This window comes from Adiantum capillus-veneris, chromosome 17, assembly GCF_014529385.1.
Source record: "Adiantum capillus-veneris isolate H3 chromosome 17, ASM1452938v2, whole genome shotgun sequence".
Lineage (NCBI taxonomy): Eukaryota > Viridiplantae > Streptophyta > Polypodiopsida > Polypodiales > Pteridaceae > Adiantum > Adiantum capillus-veneris.
The window spans coordinates 43,919,350-43,933,554 of NC_140947.1; the positions used below are offsets into that span (position 1 = coordinate 43,919,350).

The 14,205-nt window shown below is 42.3% G+C and overlaps 1 pseudogene; it reads right to left on the reverse strand.

Moving 5' to 3' along the window:
* Positions 1 to 7,464: 7,464 nt before the first annotated feature.
* On the reverse strand, positions 7,465 to 10,343 carry LOC147437127 (uncharacterized; annotated as a pseudogene).
* Between the last annotated feature and the right edge of the window lie 3,862 nt (positions 10,344 to 14,205).

The following is a 14,205-nucleotide window of genomic DNA, read 5'->3' on the forward strand; positions in this document are numbered from 1 at the left end:
TAGGTTTGGCTATGGTACCATTTGCCATCTTTACCACAATGTTAGTAACACTGAGGCGGGGTTTTCCCATGGATTCCCAACAATCTTTTGTAATGATGCTAACTCCCGCACCACCATCAAGAATTCCCTTTATAGTTAATCCCTTGGTAGTGATGGGTAGGGTCGCATTAGACTCGTCGCCTTCAAAATACTGCCCTAATTCGTTAATGGGTACCTCGATCACAGACTCGTGTTCATCTAAGTCAAGTGATTGCACATGATTTTCCTCATCAATCATAATCGAGTCAGGCCTATTTGGTTGCGCAAACTGCGGTAATCCCGTTCGTAGCTCTCCGTTAAGGAATGCTCGAAGTGCAAGGAATAACTCAGGATCTCCATACAGCTTTGCTATGATCGTGGTTCGGACCTCAGAAGACATGAAGTCCACTAGTTTGGCAACATTCATTGGCGTTTTACAGGGTGTAGGTCCTTGACTAGGAACTGGTGAGGATGGAATCTCATATTCCTCAATGGGATCAGGTATTCCTTCATTAAACATCCTTTCCAACAAGAAGGGTGTATGCTCACTTTCTGATGTCCCGTCCTCACTCCCTTCTTGGATGATACTAGATATGGCTAACGGTCTATGGTTCATGTGGGGTGGATGAACTTGCGTGGGAAACACTGTGTCATGAATTTTGACCTGCATGGGTTCTGGTTCTAGTTTCCTTTGAGTCTCCTCCACTAAACCTCTTAGATGTTTCACCTGCTCAATCTCATCTACTGGGTTTGGGTACGTCCCAATCTTCTTTTTACGATTTTTCCCTTTTTGCCCCTGCGATTTATCTTGGGGGTCGTGGATTGGATTTGGAAACACTTGTGGTGTTTTCAGAGGCTCTTTATGGTTTTCTCTTATTCGGTTTTCATTTGATTCCATGTTACGGTTTTCTTTGTCGGTCTTTCCCTTTGTGGTATTGGTTCTAGTCTCCATTGTCTCGACTGAATCTGAATCATCCTCGAGGTCATTCATATACACGGGGTCATCTCCTGTTCCTATGTTTGTTTTGGAACTTGGCTTTGAATTTTCCGTATTCTGCGACTTCTTCCTTCGTGTCTTCTTTTTCTTTGCTTGGATAACTGACGCGATATCTCTCTCTTCGAGGATATGTCGTGGCCCTTGAAGCATGGACCGTGTAATCGCATAAGCGGGTGCGACAGGTGGCATTGGCGATGTCACACTAGCAATTTCGACCAAATTCAGGGGTGTGATTTTAGGTGAATTTGGGTTATAGGGGCATTGGGCAATCAAGTGATCTATGCCACAACGATTACATGTGAGTATTGGCATTGCAGACGTGCTCCCTTGATTCACTTGCATCTGTGCAGCATTCTTTTGCAGCCTAATAGGGCACTCCGCTACTCGATGTGGTCCACCACACTCGTAGCATTGAAGAGGTGGCCTCCTAGCCTGGGTGTTGATATTTTGACCTCTGGATGCGAGAGCAGCAGCTTGATAAACCGGCTTGACTTGTCCCCAACAATCTTCCATGTAGTATATAGGACACTCTTCCAATGTATCAAGTCCGTAGGCAATACTAGTGTCTATTTCCTCCTCACAACCATCTGCATAAGCATTTGATGGCTCGCAACCCACTTGGTTCATAGGGGCGACTCTTGGATGCGGGGGCTGCGGTCCTAGCACAGGAGGTGGTAACGGTGTAGCTTGTACAACATTTTGAGGTCTAGGGACCATGTGTTGCGATAGTTGCTCAACAGGTGGAGTAGGCATCAATACAGGAGCTCGAGGCGCATCCGTCCAGGCTACAGGTGGTCTATTTGCCATCATACGTTTGATCATTAAACAATCCTTAGCTTGGTGACCATACCTACCACATGCGTTGCAAGTTCCATTAAATTTTACTCTAAACGTAGGGCACTCACTAGTGCTATGTGGACCTAAGCAAATGGAACACCATTGTTGCTCCCTTCTTGGATACATGTGACTATTTTGAGGGGGTCGATTATCCTTAAGAGACTCTTGGATTGCCTTGGTGAGGTCTGTCAAGAATGTCTCAAATACCTTTGGCTCATTGGCAATGGGCTTTGCAGTCATGGGTTCATACTCAATGGCTTGTGAGCTAGTGGATCTCGTGTCAGTAGACACCCTCATGCCTGCTATCATCAAGTTGTCCTCTAATTGGATTGCATTGGCAGTGACATCTTCCCAGGTTGTGATACCTCTAATCACTAGTCCATTATAGATTCCTTCATTCCTCAACCCTCGAATGAATCGATCAAGCAGTTGGTTATTGTTGAAGCGCTCATTTACAGGGCAACGAGAGTTTAAGTGCTTTAGACGACTAATGAAGTCGCTTACTGACTCTCCTTCCTTACGTTCGGCCTTCTGTAGCTGAGATGCTACACCCCAAAGCACACCTTCTCGTATGTACTCCTTTAGAAACAACCTTCGAAGGGTAGGGTAGATTGTTTTCTCGTCCACCCTTAGGGTCCTATACCAATCTCCAGCCTTCCCACTTAATGTCAAGCTTAAGGCATTGCACTTATGTAGTTCGTTGCGTTCCCCTAAGGAATCACATACTTGTTCAAACACTTCAATGTGTTTCCTAGCATCTTCGTCCCCATTGAATTTTTGCGTGAGTTTGGCAATTTGTACTGCCTTACTTCTAGGCTCTCTATCAGATGCATGACGCATATTTTCCGCGATAGATCGACCTATGGTTTGAGCAAACGCTGCCAAGTCACCTATGTGAGGAGGTAGGGCCAGTGGAGGTACTCTTGGAATCATATGTGGGTGAGGAACGGGTACCGGTCTTGGCATATGTGTGGATGATGCAGGATATGGAACATAACCGGGCATAGGTCCACTCGGATAAGAGCTAGGGAGCGGCACTCGAGGAGCATAAGCAAGTGGTACAATTGGAGGTGTGGGGGCCATGTGTGCATAAGGGGATAGAGGCACATATGGTCGAGGCCCCATATTAGGTACTACGACACTAGGTAGTGGCACTGCGCTAACCGTAGATGTCATCGGTACATTCTCTGTCAGGCTTATCCCTGGAGTGAGCACTGTGTTTTCCTTAATAGAGGGTTGAGCCAAGTTAGGGAAGCTAAAGTTTTCACTCGGAGGCTCAGATTGCATAGAGACCCCAGGTGAAATGACGTAAGATGGGTCCATGGGACTCATTAGAGGAGTCTCCATTTGTGATAGAGTAGGCTGTTGAGCCTTGCTCGTATCCAGAAATCTCATGGGGCCAGTTGAGAGTATATTTACCCCTCGGTTTTGCCTTTCTGATTGAATAATGCCATGGATAACATTACATATCATTTTCTGTTGATCTTCGATGCTCGTGGCACTAGAGGTGGATTGTACAATCTCTATCCATCCTACATGGTAGGCGTGGCCAGAGTGTAGATCCGTCAACACCTCAGTGTGGAGGTCATATGTCCAATGATCATTAATGAACAATCCTTCTAGAGTCGACGTGTTAACGGTTTCTTGTGAGGTAGAAGCAATGTTGCTCCCCGTGGTTTTACTTGTCACCAACGGTACTCTAGAGGGAACTTCTGAAGGAGGCAGCTCAACAGGGCCTTCTTGGTAAGAAGTTGGCAGGATATCCACATGGACACTCTTTGGGGGTGTGGGGTCCACGTGCGATGTGAAAGGAGAGTCCACTTCCCCACCCCCTTCGTGTGCTTCATTTGCATCAGGTTCCGAGCGAGTAGCTCTACCTAATGTTTCCATGAAACGGCTAAACATACTACTACTAGGCTGTGGAGCTTCGGGAGGTGCATGGCCTTCTCTCTCAGTGTTTTGGGTAGGGTATGCTTCCATGATTTCTGAGTCGGAGGAGGAATCACTAGCGGCTATTTTAGGGTCTTGGGTGGTGCTACCTTGTGTCCCCGCTGAGGGTCTAGAGCTTATCGTGGATGGGTAATGGGTGTCCGTATGAACAGAGGCACCCTCAATATGCTCGTGTTCTAGCACCCGCCCAGAGCGTAAGTGCATGTGCTTTTGATACCCTAAGGTGTCAAAAAGCTGCTCTAGGAGGCCTTGTGACTAGTTTTTAGCGTGTTTTTTGTTTGTTTTTTTTGCTAGATTTTTTAGAGCGTGTCGTGGAATGGGCCGTGTGATAGCTCGAAACGAGCGTATCGGTCAGAGGGTCGTGCCGTGCTTTACAGCCCTCCGTTTGGTCACTCTATGCCCTCAGAATCCCTAAAACTGTCAATTTCGAGTAGGGAACTAGGCCCAAACTAGAAAGTCTAAGGGTGCAAGTGGGAAGAGAAAGGAGGAGAGTGGAGGACTTGTCCCACATGCTCTCATTTTCTCTTGAGGGAGTAGGGTATATATATAAGAGTGAGTCTAGTATATATCATAAGACTGAGGACTGAGGCCTGGGCCTGGGCCTGGGCCTGGGCCTGGGCCTGGGCCTGGGCCTGGGAAAATGATCACGATCCCGATCTATCTTTTATACAAACCAACCCGTCCGTTTTAAGAGAAAATGCAGAAATTGAAAAAAATGCAGAAAAACGCAGAAAATGCAAAAAAAACGCAGAAAACGCAGAAATTGCAGCAAATTGACAAAAACGCAGAAAATTGCAGAAATTGAAAACGCCGAACTTGAAAATGCAGAAATTGCAGAAATTGAAAAAACGCAGACAATAGCAGAAATTGAAACTTGACAGCAATTGCAGAAAACGCAAAAAACAGAAATCTTCCACACACTCCTTCCCTGTCTTTCCTATGATAGAAATTGCACCACAAGGAAGCGTAAAGTGCTAACCGAGCTTAGTGTAGGGCATATCCCCGGCAGCGGCGCCAAAAATGTGCGCTCCTTGCCGCACTGTCGAAGCAAGGGACTTGCCAATACACCGTATGCGAGCCACAAACGGCTCCAAGCACACAACAAGCCTAAACTAGCAAGCTCAAGAAAACAAAGGGTGTGTCATTCACCGCTCTACGCTCGCCTTCGTGGTGGATTCCTCGCCGCGATGAAGAAGAAGCTACAGTCGTGCCGCGCTCAACCGCTTCGCCGCCGTCGTGCCTTCGTAATGCTCGATCGCACACACACTCTCCCTCTCTCTCTCTCTCTCACACACACACACAAGGAGGTGAAGAAGAAGAAGATGGAGATGGAGCAAGAGCACTCTTCAATTGCACAAATGAGAGAATGAGTAAAAATTAGGTTTAGTTGGCTTTTATAGGAGCTCACCCCATTCACACTTGGGCGCCCATGCTTAACCAACTAATCCCTTGAATGTCCAAGTTAAAGTGCGCCTCTCATCGGCGATCACTCTACCTTTCCCTATTGGACCGACAAGCCCGGTACTTGACTCTATCGAATACATAATACACGTCCATCGTAGGTGATGGGGTGTCCGTGAGCCGTGAGGGTTAACACACACACTCACACACGCTCTCGCTCACGCACTTCAAAAATCAAAGGTCTGATATGCAACTTGTAAACTGAGTGTATTGGTATCAATTTTGATCTGATTGAACCCAAAATTTCCACGTGGCTTTATATTATATTATCTGGATAGCAAAAGTAAATAATCGTGATTATTTACTTTTGTCAATTTTTTGCACTTTTTTGATTGGTTTGGCAAGTATACAACTTGTTAAAGTCTCTGGACAAGTTTCAACAAGTTTGGACAAAATTTGATCAAGTTTATCAACTGTTTGGTGTCCGCAGACTCTGATTTCAAGAATCTGGCTTAAGTCTCACTTTTGGGATCCAAATTTCACTAAAATTGATTTATGAGGTCTACTTGATATGCTTGACCTTGTGGTGCACTCAAATTTGCAAAATCATCAAGTTTTGAAGTAGAAGTAAATAATCGCAATTATTTACTTTAGCTAGATTTTTGCACCTTTTTGCCCCAGCTTTTACACAGATCTTTTAAGAACCTTAAGTTAAGGTCACTAGCCAAGTTTCATCAAGTTTGGACAATTTTTGGTCAAATGGTCATCAATTACCTGTTCGCAGACTAACTTTGCAATTTTAGTCACAATTTGCAATCCAATGATCCAAATCTTACCAAATTTGGTTTGTGGGCTTATTACAATGTGGTGAAACTAGTGGTATGCAGCCTTGGTAAAAAAAGGTGAAAAATAGGACATATATAAATAATCGCGATTATTTCTTTTTGACAAATTTTTGCAAGTTTTTGGTCAACTGAGCATGTACACATGTTTATCACATCAACATAAGACTATGAATCAAATTTCAACAAGTTTGGATAAATTTTTCCCCAATTTATACTCAAGATTCAAAAAGTTAGTTCCCACTTTAGCTTTTACCCAGTTTAGTGGTCCAAATCTCTTGGGCCTTTAAAAAAGTTGTTTGTACACATGCAATGAGTCAATGGTACGAGCCATGGCTAATTTAGAGCAAAAAGTTAATAATCGTGATTATTAACTTTAGGCTTAAAATGAGCAGTTTTTTGTAATTTTCTCAAAGACAGTCTTTATATGGTGTATTTTAAGCCTATGAATCAAGTCAAAACTTAATTTGTCCTTAAATATCAAGAAAAAGTAAATAATCTAAGTTTTGGCCAACTCTTGAAATTTTTTACCTTGAAGTGTCTTTGAGCTTACCAACTGGTTCCGACAACTCTTAGGCTTACTCTCCAATCGGATTGAGTGGATTCGAGTCTTTTCGAGCTATTTCTAGCCGTAGACCTGAAATTCTGCAACTTCCAATAACAACTCACACTTGATTCTTTTAGAGAGAGAAATGTTCTGAAATCCACCTCGGATCCTACTTACCATACTCCTAGATTCTCATGCAATGGGGTTGTGGAAAGTGTCCACAAACACTCGTTTTCTTGTTTTTTTAAGGTTTTCAGAGCCTTGATCTTAAGACTTGTCTCGTCTACCAATCATTCTCCAAATCCTAATCTAAATCTACAGTCCTACAATCCTAAAGGTACTCAGAAAGTATGATTACTTCCAAGCTACCTCTACACAGCAAAATACGACAATCTTAAGCTATGCGGTTTCTAACAGAGAGTTTTTGACTCTAGGTGAACCTAGAGGAAGTTAGAGAATAACTACACAAGACGCTCATGTTTTTTCCTAGTTTAGGTCTCTTCGATCCCCGACAGTGGTGCCAAATGTGGGACACATGTCTAACCTCACCATCCTATCTTATTGCAGTCTTAGCAAGAACCATGATTAATTTGTCAAACCATGGGACGGAGCTGACTCGAGTAGTGCATAGAGGCTACAAGAGGTTGTCAATCTCTTGGAAAACAACTAACAACTCGCATCTAACTCAAGCTACACTCAAGTGACTGAAATCACCAAAAACCAATCGCTCATTGACAAGCAAATCACACCCGTTACAACATCAAATGATATCCAAACGTAACGAAACTTCTAGGACAAGTTTATAAGACCTAAGCACACATGCCTATGGCCTCAAATCCCAACATAGTTTGATGAGTTTAAAGTCATAAAAACTATTCTTGAATGGGAAGATCTTCTTCCTCCTCGTTCCTTGTCTCCTCTCCCATTGAAGTTATTTGAAGAGGAGTGTCACTAGCTTGCTCCTCAACCTCTACATTATCTGGTTTAAAATCCACAAGATCAATTATCTCCCCAAGTTTCTCACTACCAATTGGAGGTTGTGGCTCTCCAGATGCATCAAAGAAGCGAGGATCAGATGCCATGCTTTTCATTCCCACCTCTTGGAACTCATCTGGTAACTCCTTAAGAGCTGTGACTCCTTTCTCAGTAAATTTAACTTGAAGTGGATCACATTCCACAACAACCACATTTCAGCCTCACTTAAATGCACTAACAGTTGTAGTGCCTATCCCCGCAAAGAGGTCCATTACCCATTCTCCTCTCATTGAGAGTAAATCAATCAAATCTATCATCAAAAGTTGAGGCTTTTGATATGGATTTATGACTCCTTGTACATCTGCACCGGTATGTTTGAATTTTTTGCAGACTCCTGGTCATTCAAAAACATTTTTGCGATTTGGTTTCATCGTAAGAAGGCTATCAAAAGATTCCAAAATAATCAAAAGCAATACTAGAAGATATTCAAAGTCATTTTTGGCCAAATACCAAGTTATTTTAGACATAGTTTAAATAACAAGAAATAATAACCAAGGGGAACAACTCACTATGTTAGAAAATAGAAACATGTACTTCTCCAACACATGGGTTCTTGAGTCTGGATGGTACTACACCACCTCGTCCCAATTAGAGCAATTCAATTTTACTATCATTATTCTTTGCATGTGCAACATGGTATTTTGCCTGATGATAGACAAAGAGAAATATTATTCATGATAGAAAGAAAAAAATCAATGAATATTTTGAATCATTATAATTACAAACCTTTCAAATTCTTCTCCCATTTTCTCTAGATAGATGCTTCCGCCCTTCACACGTGAGAGTATAGCAATAATCAATGATTTTTCACGTATTCCTTGCAATTGTCTCCATGGTGTTATTTTCATATCTTTTGGGATGGGCTTTAGTGAATCCTCTTTTGAGACACCTTTTCCTTTGAAAGATGCATGGGACTTGCTTAGCTTTTGACCCTTTAGATTTCCCTGCTCATGTAGCTTGAAGATCTCCTCTTGTAAATCCCAAACTTCTCCATCTTGAAAGGCAAGTTGAAAATAGTTTTCATACTTTTTAGTATCAGAATTTTGACTTGATCCACGACCACCTTTCTTTTTCACTTCAAGGCTACACTTTTCACAAAGTGGTACTCAAAAATTGTCATCGACTTTTCCACCATGCTTTATGGTATCAACCCACTCATTATGAAAGAATCTTATCTTTTGAATGAAAGACATCTCCAAAAGAAAGTTCGAGTCAATGTTATGGTCAAGGGCAAGAACCTTTGCCTCTTCATCTCTTAAGCCAACATACACCCAACACATGGCCATTTTGTATGTGTCCACATGCTCATACTCTGCAGTAAGCTCTTGCTTCGCAATCAAAGAGTGAGTGCCCCCAAGAACCCAATATGTATAGGACTTAGCATTGGACTTTACCCAATAATTTTTGGTAGGACATTGTTGTCTATCCACCAAAACAAGCAAAGGTAACACAATGGAATTTGGCTTGTTTTTCATTTTGAACTTTAGGTTATGAACATGCTGCTCAATAACTGTGCGAACCTCTAAGGGTCGTTTTCCTGTGTAAGGATCCACAGGTGGACATTCAATTACACTTATGGGCAAAGGATCTACCATGTTATTTTGTTTAACCCTTTCTCTCATAACATTTAAAGATCTTGAATCTCTTGTATCAGGTAAAGGGACACCAGGACTAGATGGAACAATCTCTGATTCAGGAAGAAACTTAGTCTCTTTTGGTTTACCTGAATTTTTGCTTTGTTTCTTGCTTGTAGCAGGGGTTTGCATCATTGTTGAGGGGGGCATGTCCCTTTGAACCTCTTCATCACTAGAAGAGCTTGAATCTCCTTCCTCCTCTCCTTCTTCTTCCATGTAGTCGCTTGAAGATGTCTTCTCTGAGCCAAAAAAGCTCTCCATCACTTCAATATAGGCTCTCTCAAATGTCTACAACCATAAACAATGAAGTTCCTTGAATATTTCAAGCTAAAACACAAAAGATAAGAAATGAACATTAAAAATTGAATTCTTACCAGGCCTTATGTTTGCATGGCATCAATCATCAAGTCTCTTGTGCTTACAGGATTCACTTCAGTGATCTCAAAGTCTTTCAATAGAACAAGAACAACAAGGAGACTTGAGTCATTACGCTGAACAAGAAAATATATCCTATTTTTTCCTTTGTGCTCTTGTACTTTATCGATGTGCCCAACAAGAGTAAACTTATTGACATCACTTGAAGGTCCTTTATGTTTCATAACAATTAAAAAAGGAGTTTTTGAATCAATCAAGTGATTTTGATCCCCATGATGCCCAATGCAAAACACCCAAGCATGCTCATATTTGGGTTTTGCAGGAACATTACCCCAAATATGTGTTTCTTTTGAGCTTTGAAGGGTTATTGCTTTTCCTATAGGTGTGGGTTCTATAATCTTGTCCTTTGGCTCCTTCTGGTGATGCTCTCTAGTGAGGTTAGTCGATGGCTCACGAGGAAATTTTTTTGTAGTAAGAAGCTCCCGACGAGAAGAACGAGGACTTCTAAAAAGCTGTGTTGCTTGAAGGCATGGGCTTCGTGGTGCAGGAAATTGCTGAGAAGACATTAGTGTACCTGAGTGCCCCCCTGAGCTTGAACCTAGTTGAGGTTGACTGGAAGTTTTCCGCTTTGAAGTCACTTTAAGTCTTTTACTTACTTGAAATTGTTACGAGTGGGATGCTATGACCTTCAGAAAAGACACAATCATGACAAAGAAAGATTAGCATATAGAAAAAATAAAGTATAAGAATGCGTTATGATGCCAAACAATGAAATAAAAGGTGTAGAATCTGGGTTTATAAAGAGCCTCTTGTAGTCATATCAAGAATGAAATGTAATTTAGAATCCATGAGATGCAACAAGATAAGATTTTAGGATTGTGGAATCGCCCTATACAGGAAAGTGTTGTGTGCTAGCTAGAACTTAGTAGAAAGTAAAAGAAAACGATGGTTTGGAACTTTAGAGTATCTATGGTAAGGATAAAGAAACAAATATTTTTGCAAACATGTCTAGACTCAAGTGGATTTTAATCCATTTGGAATACCAAAGAAGCACGAAGGGACATAACAATGGATCATATTGGTCAATGTTAGAAGAGCAAAAACGCCAACAGGACGACGATAAGTGCATGCTGTTTTTCTTCAGAATGAGCATGCACATGTCAGATCCATCATGCCATCCAAACATTGTCGGCCTTGATACACGCTGTAGCTGTAGCGTCTTTGCGGCTGCAACATGTGTCAAGGCCGACAGTGTTTTAATGGCATGATGGATGTGACATGTGCATGTTCATTCTGGAAAAACAAATTGAGACAGCATGCACTCACCATCGTCTTGTTGTCATTTTTGCTCTTCTAACACCACCAAAGCACTCTCTTTTTCATCATTTGTGCATGGCTTTTACTGGAAAAAACTAATTGCGTACCTTTTTTCCTGTGTCATAAAATCCAATATCTAACCAACCGAAATGATTTTCTCATATTAAATTGATCACTTAATGTGGGAGAATAAACGGGAACAAGTGTTAAGATATAGACATGTGCTTATAGATCTATCTCAACACGCGGCCAATGGTAAAGGGGCCCAAATGAGAGATGGTCTATCAAAGAGCAAGGCTAGCCAATGGAGCATAATACCTTAGGGTTAGATTCATTGAAGACCTCCAATAATGTGTGTAAAAGTCCTTTGACCTTAGGTAAGCTAGGGCTGAGTTTGAGGCGGGAACCCAACCCAGCTCGAGGTGCTAGTCTTGCTTTTCATGCTTGATGACTGAGATGCTTGAGGTGCTTGATGATTGAGGTGCTTGAGATGATTGAGGTTCTTGACATTCTTGAGATGCTAGGGTTTCACTTGAGGTGAGAACCTAGCCCAAGATTAAAGTGCTTAACGGCCAAGCTTGTGGTGGGAATTGGGCCTATGGATGAGGGGCTTGAGGTGTCTAAAAGTCAAATATCCAATCCCTACAAGGAGGGGGCGAGCCCTACATGATGGGGGATGAGAGAGAACACCGACACACTCACACAAGGTATGCATGGTTCAAAGAAAGCACGAGGGACACTTGTCAAGTTCCTCCTCATGTTGCCCTCATGGTGTGCATGAAGCCTATTGATTGGCCACCCAAGGGGTCCAATAATAATTTAGGATATTTAATTAATTGATTTAGCATTTATCTAGCCCTCTCTCTCAAAGGGGAAAGGGGGACACTTGTCTCAAGGCTACCCTTGCTGCTTGTAATGCCTCCTGCTTATGATTGGCTAGGCCTGGAGGGGTCCAATGAGCTTCAAGCATGAGCTACAAGGGGGGGTCGACCCAAGCAAGCTAGGGGGTTGCTTAGGGGGTATACTCACCCACACACACTCACAAACACTCTCATTGTGTGCTATGCAAAGTGCAAGAGCTCCCTCTCCTTCTCCAAGCAAGTAGAGGTTGAGAGCCTACACCAACACTCTTGGCTATGGAGTGCAAATCCAACCAAGATCCATGCTTCAATGCTTAAGCTTTCCATCTCCTTCTTCTTCATTACTATGCTATTATGTATTCTAGCAACAAGAGTTATGATAAGTGAGGAACTAATTCTTTCTCCTACGAAATGTTTCTTCTTCCTCTTCCCTACCCTCATTCCCTGCTAGCTCTCTCCACCTTCGAAGGTGTTTGAGGTCTTGGGACTAAGGCTTGGGATAGTTAAAGATGTCTTCAAGTTTATTTTATGCTTGTGATGCATGAAGCTTTCCATCTTCATTGCATCACCTAGGTCACAAGGAACACAAAGATTGTATTGTAACAAGTCTCTCTTAATGGGAGAAATCATAATACAAATGCCTATTGGAGGGGGGACTGGGGCTCCACATAAATCCGGTCCTCAATTGTTGTCATGTTCTCTAAATTCTCTCTCTTGCAAAAGTATTGTTCATGCCAGGTTAACTAATTGCTATGATTATGTTGCTATCTTCAATTATGTTCACCCGCTATGCTCACAAAGTCATTTCTCAAAAGTACTCTCATTAATTTCCGCTACTCTCAAGTTAAATAGGCCAATTCCATTACATTGGTATCAGAGCATTTGGTTTCTCTTTTCTTGCTTAAGAAGAGAGGTCCTTAAGTAGCCTATAAATGGTTGATGTTGTTAATTATATTAGGGTAAGTGGAACTGGGATCTATTATCGGTTTTGTTGAGCCCACTATGTGGGGGATGGTGCACACCTCGGGAGCTTTGGACTTAATAATGGAGTCTTTTTAAACTTGCCTACGGCTTTACCATTATTGAGCCATAAGAAGTCCGAAAGGAGCTAGCTCTCGGAAACTCTACTATGTTAGACCTACTCCTCTACTCTATATAATTAACCACTTTGAGCCGTGGGTGTAGATACTTAAGAGCCGATTTTCAAAGGCTAAGAGGAGTGGCAACTAAGGTTTTGAATTGCCAAAGCATACACTAAGTACATACATAAATTTTGTTAACATGGCTGACAATAATCAAGAGAGTAGAATGAACATTGATAGCTTTGATTTTTCACATGAAGGTGCTAATGATGATGCTCCCATGTTTGTGAATTATCTCATCACTAGGTTGCAGCAAGCTATGGGCAACCCTACTTTGCAAGCCGAAGTTACTCAACAACTTCGTGCTTATGGAATTTCCCTTCCTCTCCAAGAGGAGAGAGAGCTTAGGAGGCCTCTTGAAGAGACCCCCAAAAGAAGACTCTCTCCCATTCGAGAGGAGGAATCCAAAGAGCAAGAAAGCAATGAAAGTTTAAGTTCCTCTGAAGATGTGGCTCCATGAAGACGGCGGTCTAGACGATCGCCCACTCCTCCCAAGAGGAAAATATCAACACATAGTCCTTCTCCTAATCACTCTGAAAGGCAAGAGAGGAAACAAAGGAAGAAAAGGGCTAGGAAGAGGTCACCCTCTTCTCCTTCTTCTTCACCTTCCTCCTCTTCTGATGAAAGTTATGGTTATTCTCCTAGAGAATACAAGAGGGGAGGACATCGCAAATCATTTCCTGCATGGCGAAGGTCACAAAAGCTAAAGAAGTTCCAGGAAGGAGAAAAGAGTATCTCTTTTCTCACCTATGATGTCACCTTTGGTGCTACCGACAAAGTGTTGACCTTCATTCAACAATTTGATGCGGCCTTTGGAGACGAGAGCTTCACAGAGTCCTCCAAGCTACGCCATGTAGCTATGCACTTCCAAAAATCATCTCGTCAATGGTGGGCTAGCCTTCTGTCAATGGTGAAGCCCCAAAGACATGGAAAACTCTACGAGTTTCCATCATGAAGCAATTCCTTGCAAGCGATGCAAAGTACAGTTCTTACCAAATGGCGTAGCTTGAAGCTTCTCTCTCATGAGTCTATCCACAAGTACGTAGACAAGTTTTGGGATTTACATCTCAAAGCTATTGTCTTTCAAAAGATAGATTTTGCTGAGCAAAGGCAGCAATTCTGTGTAGGATTACCTGAAGAGATGGCTGAATACATCAACTCTCAACGGCCTGGTACTATTAGCGAAGTAATCCATCACACCATGGTTGCTTCACGCATCAATTTCTATCAAGGGGCTAGACGTAATGTCA